Source organism: Egretta garzetta, unplaced genomic scaffold, assembly GCF_000687185.1.
Source record: "Egretta garzetta isolate BGI_Z169 unplaced genomic scaffold, ASM68718v1 scaffold687, whole genome shotgun sequence".
NCBI classification, from domain to species: Eukaryota; Metazoa; Chordata; class Aves; order Pelecaniformes; family Ardeidae; genus Egretta; species Egretta garzetta.
This window is the reverse complement of record NW_009260396.1, coordinates 343,774-352,937: the sequence shown is the minus strand read 5'-3', so window position 1 is coordinate 352,937 and position 9,164 is coordinate 343,774.

Below are 9,164 nucleotides of genomic sequence, written 5' to 3'. Positions count from 1 at the left end.
TTTCAGCGCAGCCCCGAGTCTTTGCTGCTCTGATTGACTGCCTCCCGCTGGGTTATTCATTCGGAGGTGTCACCATCCATCATTCCGGGAACAGTTGAAACGTCAGACCTGTATTGTGACACCCATGAATGAAGCAGGCAGGAGGAGGTTGACTTTTTGGGTTGGGGTTATTTGGGTTTTTTCTAAAGGTTGTTCTTTTGGCAAAAGCCTGTACTCGCACTCCACCTTCGGTTGGCCAGGGAAGCCAGGGCGAGCGCAGCAGTATTTGTGGGTGTTTTTGGTGTGTGTTATATCCAGCAAATTGAAGTTTACCTAGCTTTATTAAAGAAAATTGCACGGTATACTACCAGCTTTAAAGAGTGAATCACAAAGGAAAATTGGATGTTGTAAATATGACAGAATAATTAATTAAACAGTTGCCATGCAGGCAACCTCCCAGCAGTTTTAACAAAAAAGAGCTTAAAGCTTTGTGTGTTTTTGTGGTTGCAGTTGACATCTGTCTATGCTAGGTGACAGTTGACTAATGCAGAATTTTAAAATGCCACAGACCGAGGAAAAACTCGCTTTCCTGAATCGCCAGGTAGGTCACCAAGTGTTTATGGAAGTTACAAAACCGCACTTCACTGAGAGCTGGAAAGAGCTGCTAGCGCCGTGGTGGTAGCGCCTTCCTCCTAAACGTCACGTTTACGCAGCTGTGGTGGATGGCTGTCGCTCTGGAAGCATCCCAGGGTTTGGTTTTCAGCCTCCATCTCTGGATGGAGGTAGCGGAGAGTGGGCAGGGGTGGCCTGCCAAGAATATCTTGTTGAGCTGCCCCTGAAAGTGCTTTGGAAATGAGCCCTGACGCGCAAGTGAAGTGCACTTCACGTGAAACACCAAGTGCATTACTGTACGTTAATGTAAGAATTTATGTGACCAGACATTTGTATTTTATCACAGAGTCATTGCAGATGCCGTCTGCTCCTGGAGGTGCAAGTCCCAAAATCACTGCGGTTGCTACGTCCCGTGAAAGGCCGAAGGCAGGAGTTTTCAGGTTTGCCCAAGCCATGTGGGTAGCAGATTCCTGCTCCGAGGAGTAAGAGCTGGGGTTTCTGTGTCCCACTGAAATGGCAAATCTAACTGGAGAGGTGGTGGGAGCACTTGCAGGGGTGGTGAGGAGCGCAGGCACAACGTCTCCAACACGTATCGGAAACTCGTATTTTACCTGTGTGTTCTTCAGCTCTTTAACATGGGACTGAATCACTGCAGTCTTCCTTGAAGGCGCTCAGAAGAGCGTAGGACCTGAATCGCTGTGTTGTGATCCGTCTCTGGCCAGAGGAGCTTCTCTAACAAGTGTTGGAGCCACGTCAGGACGTTGTGAGATTCAGATTATTAAAAATAGGTTTTCTAGGCTGGAAGGGACCCGCAGATTCTTAAACCCGTCCTGTAACACTGGAGAGGTCTGATTTTTTTTATTTTTTTTTTATTTTTTTTTTCATGCACATAATAAATAATGCCTTCACCTTCTAGGCTGATCAGCACCTCGGAGTTAAAGGTAAAATGAATCACTGTCTAATGCATCGCGGGACAGGGTGGAGGGAGAGATGCATAAATCTGAGGCAAGGTTATGTTAATCAAACCTCACCTCCCCAGCAGCGCTGCCTTGGGAAGGGGCCGGCTCGCCTTGCGCTCAGCAGGTTTCGGTGTGGTAGAAAAGGAAGGGCTGGGGAGGGTTCTTCGTGGGATAAGGGTTTAATCTTTACACGATGCTATAAAAATAAGCTGTTGCTGGGTGGCCTGCCTTCCTGTGGGGCGTTCCCCAGCAGCGGGCGGGCACAGACCTCAACCAGTACCGCTGCGCCCAGGCTGGCAGCAGCAATGGGTGCAGCATTGCGTTCCCTTGTTCTCCCTCCTGCTTTCTTACCAGCCACAGCTTTTTCCCCTAAGCCTCATTTTTATAAAAAAAAAAAATAATATTTAGTGATACATCTGGGCTGTGCCTCAGGCCTCCTCTGGAGAGCAGCAGAGCTAATAGGGAAAACGTGCAAGGGTGCTGTGCCCTCAGACGTGATCTTAACGGCGTCTGCTCCGAATCTGTAACGGGCGCTGTCGCAGCCTGAGGAGGCTCTGGCTGACACAGGGCAGGGTAGGATGGGCTGCACCTCTCCTGGGTTTCGGGATCGCTTCCCCCATTTGCAGGAGGCTGGCTACCAAGCAGGGAAAGCAGAGGGAATTGCTCACAAAGGTAAACAGAGAGTTTATTTTAGCAGCGTGTATAAAACATGGGGATTTTGGAGGAGGTGGGTTCACAGGGAAGCGTCTCGTAGCTTATTGGGAACCCACAAACGCTGCCTGTCCCGGATGGAGAACCCGCACCCAGCGGCACCCGCTGGCTGACTGAGCTTTGGGGTGCTCCCGCAGTCGTTTCCTACGTGTAAAGCATTGGTCCTGTAGCAGCCGGGTGGGTTTCACAGGTTAGCAGCTTATTGATTTCTTGAAAGAATTAAAACCACGCTGGGTTCCCGTGCTGGAGCTGCAGGCTCCAGGGGCAGCCAGCTCGGGTGATTTATTTCTCGCTGTGTGTGGTCAGAGCTGCTCTGCAGCTTGTTCCTTATGAACACCTGATGGAAGAACAGTCTGAGCATCATGTCCTGAAGGTAGCAAAGCTCTGGCTCGGCTTGGTCTCTTACAGGTGAATTTTGCAGCTGAAACGGCTACACTTGGACCTCAGGACGTGCTCATCTTGGGCTCTGTCGGCTGCGGCCGCTGCCCCAGGGTGGGCGTGCGAGGCTTTTGCAAGGGAGCAGGTTCTGGAACTGCGCTGAGCACTGGAAGGGCACGAAGGTCTGGGTTGTGCCATCCTGCCCAGCATCCCTGCTGTGGATGCTGCAGCTCTGCTCTTTTCTAGCTCCTCAGCTGTGCAACCCAGCTGCCATAGATGCTGACAGCATTGCACGAACAAACTGCATCCTATGCCCCTTTGCTCCGTGAGTCCCCCCGGCGCAGTCTGCAGGAGAAGCCAGTTTGTCATGGAAAAGCTGGGCTTGTGCTGAGCTACGACACTGCCAGAACAGGTACTGATGTGTATTTGATGCAGAAAGTCATGCCAGAAGGGAAGCGGAAGATGGAGTGGAGAGGACAGGCTGTAACATCTCTGTGTCCTGCCTCCTGCTTTTTGGGGCAGGTGGGACCCTAACTTCTCCAAGCCACGTCCGAAACTGGAGCTTAAAGAGAGGCCCGTGTTTGCAGGGATGCCCACAGCACCAGGGCAGTGTTTGCTTTATAAACACACCAAGGACATTTGTTTTAAAACACGTCTGCAAGGTAAGAACTGCTGCTTGGCAAGGACCTGTGTGGGTTGGGTTCGGCCCCCCCCCTCCCCGAAAACAACCTCCTGAGCCCCGCTGGGGCTGCCAGGTTCTGTTTCCAGGCTGCTGCGTGGCTGCAGGATGAGCTGCTGGCTCTGGGCAGCTCCCTGGGGAGCCCAGCTCCCTGGAGAGCCCCTCTGCCCCCCGCTCCCTTCCTGGGGGACAGCAGGAACCATCGCCCCCACGTGAGGGGCGGCGGGGAGCACGTGTGCTCCTGTCCCTGCATGCATGCAGCAGAGGATGCGGTTTCTTGCCGGTGGGGCTGGTCCATGAGGGGAAGGGAGGCTTTGGTAACCCACGGGGAGGATGCTTCCCTCCTGCGCTGGGCTTTGCTGTGCAATTTCAGCACAGGGTGACACATCACGAAAGTGTCATTGAGTCTTGTTTTCACTGTACAGGGGAGATGCGCTGAGGCCAAGCCCTGCGGCCATGCCCAAGCCTCGCGCAGCACCTTGCTCCGGCCCCCTCTTGCAGGCATCCCTCCGGCCCCCTTTTGCGGGCATCCCTCCCGCTCCCTCCTGCAGCCCTTGCCTGATGCCGGATGCAAGAGCTCCGCTCGCCTGGGCTCCCACTTGCCTTACGGCCTTCTCCGGGGCTGGGCTCGCTGCGGTTAAACGTCGGTGAGGGAGCAGAGCCCTGCTGCGGTGTCGCCTCCGTGCTTCCCACGTGTGGGTGAGCCGGTTTCTTCACCCGGGTGGGGGTGAGAGCTGGTGCAGCCGGACGCCGGCGCTGCTGCGGATGCAGGCGGAGAGGGCACCATCCCCTACCTCCTGCCCGTGCTGGCAGCAGCTCGGCCGGGGGCCATCGCAGGCAGCTGCCGAGGAGGGAGCAGATCCCCCCCCTGCACGCTGTGCCAGGCCACGCTCCCCCCTACAGCCAGGCACCCCCTCTTCCCCCCGCCGCGGCCGGGCAGGAAGATTAGAAAGAGATTTCTTTTCAAGATATAAAAGAATTCACAACTGTGAAGGGGAGACAAAAACATTCTTGAGCCGAGGGGACAATATTGGGCGAGGGGGGCCCGGGGGGGGAAGCGGGGATTACTGTAGCAGAGCCCGGGGTCACACCGCTTGCACCTGCTGTTTGCTGAAAGGCTGATGCTGAGCAACAAGCAGCTGATGCTGAGGCCCAGTTGTCAGCCTGAATGGGGGGAAAAAAAGGCTCTGATCCGCACGCTGGCCAAAGGAAATGGCAGGCGTCCCATCCCCTGGGCTGGCGGAGGGAGCACGGGCGGCGGGGGGAGAGCAGCCAGCTCCCCCTCGGCACGTGGAGGCCTGGGTCCAGCTGGGGATTTGTCATTTCAAAAGGATCTAGGAGAAACCTGGGGCCATCCTCATCCTCCTGGAGAGCACGACCCCTCCCCAAGCCACCCTACTCACCCCAGCCCCGAGCTGCCCTGGCAAGCATCCTGGGTGCAAGGTGTTTCCCCCTGCCCCCCCCCCCCCACCCCGGTTGCGTGTGGCGTGTCACCCGGCTCTGGTAGGGATGGTGACAGTCGGGCAGAGAGCCCTGCAGCACGAGGAGCGGAGAAGGGCACTCGCATCGCTTGCTGTTGTCACCCAGAGGTGCCTTGGTGTGAGCCCAGGTAGCGGGCAAGAACCAAGACCCCCTCCCCTGCTCAGCACGTACCCCATCGGAGCATCGCCTTTGTCCAAGCAAATCCCACATGGAGCAGGGCAGAGCGGGGATATGGAGTTTCTGGAGGGTTTTCCAGTGGACCGATGGGCTCTGCACCAGCACAGCCCCCTCCTGCGTGGGGACGCCTGGTGTCACGGCTGGGACAGCCCGGCCGGGAGCTTTTCCAGCCCTCAGCAGAGCTGGCTGCAGCTGCCTCCCTTAGCTGGGGTGGGAGCGAGGGGCTCTTCCCGCAGTTGTTGAAGGGATGAAAATAGCTTGCATGCCCCGGGCGCCGGCAGGGCGAAGGGTTGTACTGGATCCATGCTCTTCCATCCCCTGTAGCGGCTGGGTAGGGGCAGCCCGTGTCCCCTCCGTGCCTTGCCACAGAGCAAGGAGCTTCTCCAGGGCAAGAATAAGCCCATCGCTGGGCTGAAGAAGCTTGAGACCCCCCCCGGGGAAAGGAAAAAGCAGGAGCTGGCTGGTGAGTCCAACCCAGAGAAGAAAAGCAAACAGGGTGTTTTTCAGCCGAGCGGGGTCCTTGGTGCAATTCAGCACCCGGGGGCTTGCGCTGGCGTGGGAAGAGGTGGCTGCACCAAGGGGCTGGCCTGTCCCTGTCCCTGCCCTGTCCCTGCTGCCGGGACCCACTCAGGAAACCCGTGGGACAATTCCTTTTGCTCCATCCCTTCCTTGGGTGCAGACGAAGCTTGTGGTGATGGCCGGGGAGGTTTAAAACCAAAAAACCTCCTGAGGCAAACCTAACTAGGCAGTTGTTCCCCCCTGTTCCCTGCAGGGCTCTGCGCTTAGGCTGCCGAGCCTCGGGAGGCTGTTTTTAGCGTGGGCTGTCTGTCCAGCTGACCGGTGGTGTTTCTGTCCTTAACGGTGGTGAGGCAGCCCCTGCCAGTGCTGCAGGAATGGGCTTCATCCAGCTCCCCTGGGCCCCGCTTCCCCAAGGTGCTGGTGTCTTGCTGATGGCTGAACACACTTGCCCAGGGCTGCTTTTCCCAAGAGCCGGCGTTTCCAACACAGCTTCGCAGGGAGCTGCCTGGTGGGACCAGCGAGGGCTTGCAAAACTGCAGCTGAGCTTGCTAACCTGCAAGAAATACGGCCCGTGGGGTTGGATCCTGCCCTGCTGGTTCTGTGCAGCCAGGGCGCAGAGCAGCTCGCCGAGCTCCAGCAACCCCCCTGGCTTGCAAAACAGCTCTGGGGTGGCCACTCAGGGCTTTGGGGTGGCCATTTGCAACAGGTGGAAAGTGGAGCAGCCCTAAGGCTGCTCTGCTTTACTCAACCACCCACAGCAGCCATCGGGTGCCTGCGCAAGGCCTGGGGACGTGCAGAGGTTTGGCTTTGGATGGTCCTAACTGTGCCCAGGGAGGTCTGACGGGCTGGGGAGATGACAGTAGGTAGGTGCAAAGGGGATGGTAAAGATCTGCAGCTTTGCAAATGGGGGTGTGGGGCGGTGTGTGTTGAACCCAAACCCCATGTGCCCGCCAACCTGCCAAGCAGCCTCCAAGAGCCTCGGAGAGGAGGGCAACGGCCTTTTGCTTCATCAAACAGCCCTGACTTGCAAGCACAACCTGCTAGAACACCCAGGACTGGCACTGAGAGGGGGGTTAAGGGGAGGGCACAGCCCCACAACCATGGTTATCAACCCCCAGCCCTCCCGGGAGAGCCAAAATCCCCCGGGGTTGGGCCAGTGCCCGAGCCTTGCAGAGGAGCCGAAAGTGTGGTTAACGAGTACGCGTGGCAGCGGCGCCTTTCCTCTTGAGTTTTGCAGGTCCTGCCCTTCTTGTTGCGGTTCCTTCCTGGACCACGAGATCAAGAGAGAAAAACCCAGCTTGTGAAGCAGCTCAATGTTGAGCCGGGTCCTGCTGCCGGGGATCCAGCCCTCCTGGGGACCCCCCACCAGCATCGCCCCCCTCCGCATGCCCGAAGAGGTGGGTCAGGCTTGGGCTGCCTCTGCCCCGAGCGCCGTTTCCATCTTCCTGGCATCGGCGTAACGTCAGGGCAATCCCCCCAATATTCACTTATGTGCAATTTGGACCAAGCCCCCAAGATCCAAGCGGGGCGGCTTGCAGAGCGAGGATGAGCTTGGTCCCAGAGCCAACGGCACTGTCTGGCTCTGCACGTGCAGACCGGAGATGAGTGCATCCGCTTACTTAGAGTATTAATTAACGCTGAGCAGAGGCAGGTCTCATCCAGATGCTTCCCAGTTCCTGTAGAGGAATCCCACTGTGAGACCACCGCCATCTCACCTGTGTTTTGGGGAGTCCCGGAGCCCATTAACAGCAGCGTTTTGCAAAGCATCACCCCGGGAAGTGTCCCTAATCCCTGCCTTTGCACACATCCACCGCTGGGAAGAGGACACCGGGACAGATGGACCCTTGTGCAGCCGCTCCTATTCCTTCAGCCTCCCCCCATATCAGGACACTTGGGGTCTGAATTTAAACTTTTATAAGGGGAGAGGTTCGAGAGGCAAACCCTGACCTGAGTGTGAACATGGAGCCTGTTTCTAGAGCCAAACGGCTGTTAAAGGCATTTTCCCTCCTAGATCTTTACAGGGGCCACCTCCTGCTCCCCGTGCTGGCCCAGTCACAGAATCCCAGAATGGCAAGGGTTGGAAGGGACCTCGGGAGATCACCCAGTCCAACCCCCCTGCTCAAGCAGGTTCACCCAGAGCATGTTACACAGGACTCCATCCGGGGGGGCTTTGAATATCTCCAGAGAAGGAGCCTCCACAGCCCCCCGGGGCAGCCTGGGCCAGGGCTCAGGCACCCTCACAGTCAACAAATTCTTCCTCACGTTCACCTGGAACCTCTTCTGCTTCAGTTTGTGCCTATGGCCCCTTGTCATGGCGCTGGGCACCAGTCTGACTCCGTCCTCGTGCCGCCCACCCTTGAGATATTTGTATGTATTGATGAGGTCCCCTCTCAGTGTTCTCTTCTCCAGGCTGAACAAGCCCAGCTCCCTCAGCCTTTCCTCGTAGGGGAGATGTTCCAGTCCCTTCATCACCCCAGTTGCTCTCCTCTGGTCACAGCTTGCTCGCTCCCGGGGCAGCCCCTGGCTCTCGTGTCCCTGCTGGGAGGTGTTGCTGGTCCTTCCGCAGGGACGGCCGTGCCCAGGGCCTGGTACCGTTTTCCCCCCGGGGGGAGGCGGCTGCTGTTGCAGGAGGCAGAGGCACCCACCCTCCTTTATGCTGACTCAGCACAATTTGGAACACATTCCCCCCCCACCCCATCACCGGTAGCAAAGTTTCCCTCCAGCTTTCTGCCCTGCTGGTTTTGTTATTAGAAACCCCCTCTCACCTCCATCTGCCCATTTTATTCATCGCAGCATTGCCCGGCAGCCGTAGGCAGGATCAAGCCCTCGTTGCCCGGCATCCTTTGCCCCCCCATCCAAACCCCAGCGCCCATGAATGCCCCGGACCCGCTGCCAAGCGGCACCTCGGGTCGTCTCCCCACCTCTGTCCCTAGTCCCAGCCGCAGGTTTGGGCTGGAGGGCAACGTCCTTGGAGGCCGGTGTGGGCAGTGGAGCGATCCCCAGGGGTAGGAATCCTTCGTCTCCTGCTTTGCCATATTGAGTTTGCTCCCCGAGCCAGGGGTGCGACGGAGGGAGGGTTCGCTGCGCTGCGGATCTCGCTGCCGGCGAGTCGTCAGGAGGCAGAGACGAGACGCTGATTAAAAACCCGATGCACTACAGCAGAGCTGGTGGCAGAGTGGCAAAAAAAGCTGTTTTCTGTGAAATGCAAAAAAAAAAAAAAAAAACCCCAGCCCTGATGTCAGCTAGATCCCACCTCCGGGCCGTTATTTGCAAGGGCAGGGGTGGCATCGAGCCCCCAAAATGGGGGCTGCTTGGAGGGGCGTGGGGCAGGCCGAGTCCTGGACCCACGTCTGTCGGGGTGAGAGGACTCATGGAGCAGCAAACTCCTGGGATCCGAGGGAATAATTAACGCCAGGCCGAGCTGATCTGTTTAACCCTGCCAGGTAAACGCCGTGCCCATGGGAAGGGACGGAGCTGTGCTAAGAGGTTAAGTAACTTGCCCAGGGTCATCACAACCGCCTGTGGCAGGGCAGAGCAAAAAAAACCCCGTGGCCTTCTGAGTCACCGGCGTTTCTTACCCATCTTCGTGGTTAAAAAAAGCAGCTTGGCACTGCCGGGTCTGGATTTGGTATCCAGCCATCGGTTCTTCTTATGCCTTTCTCTGTGAA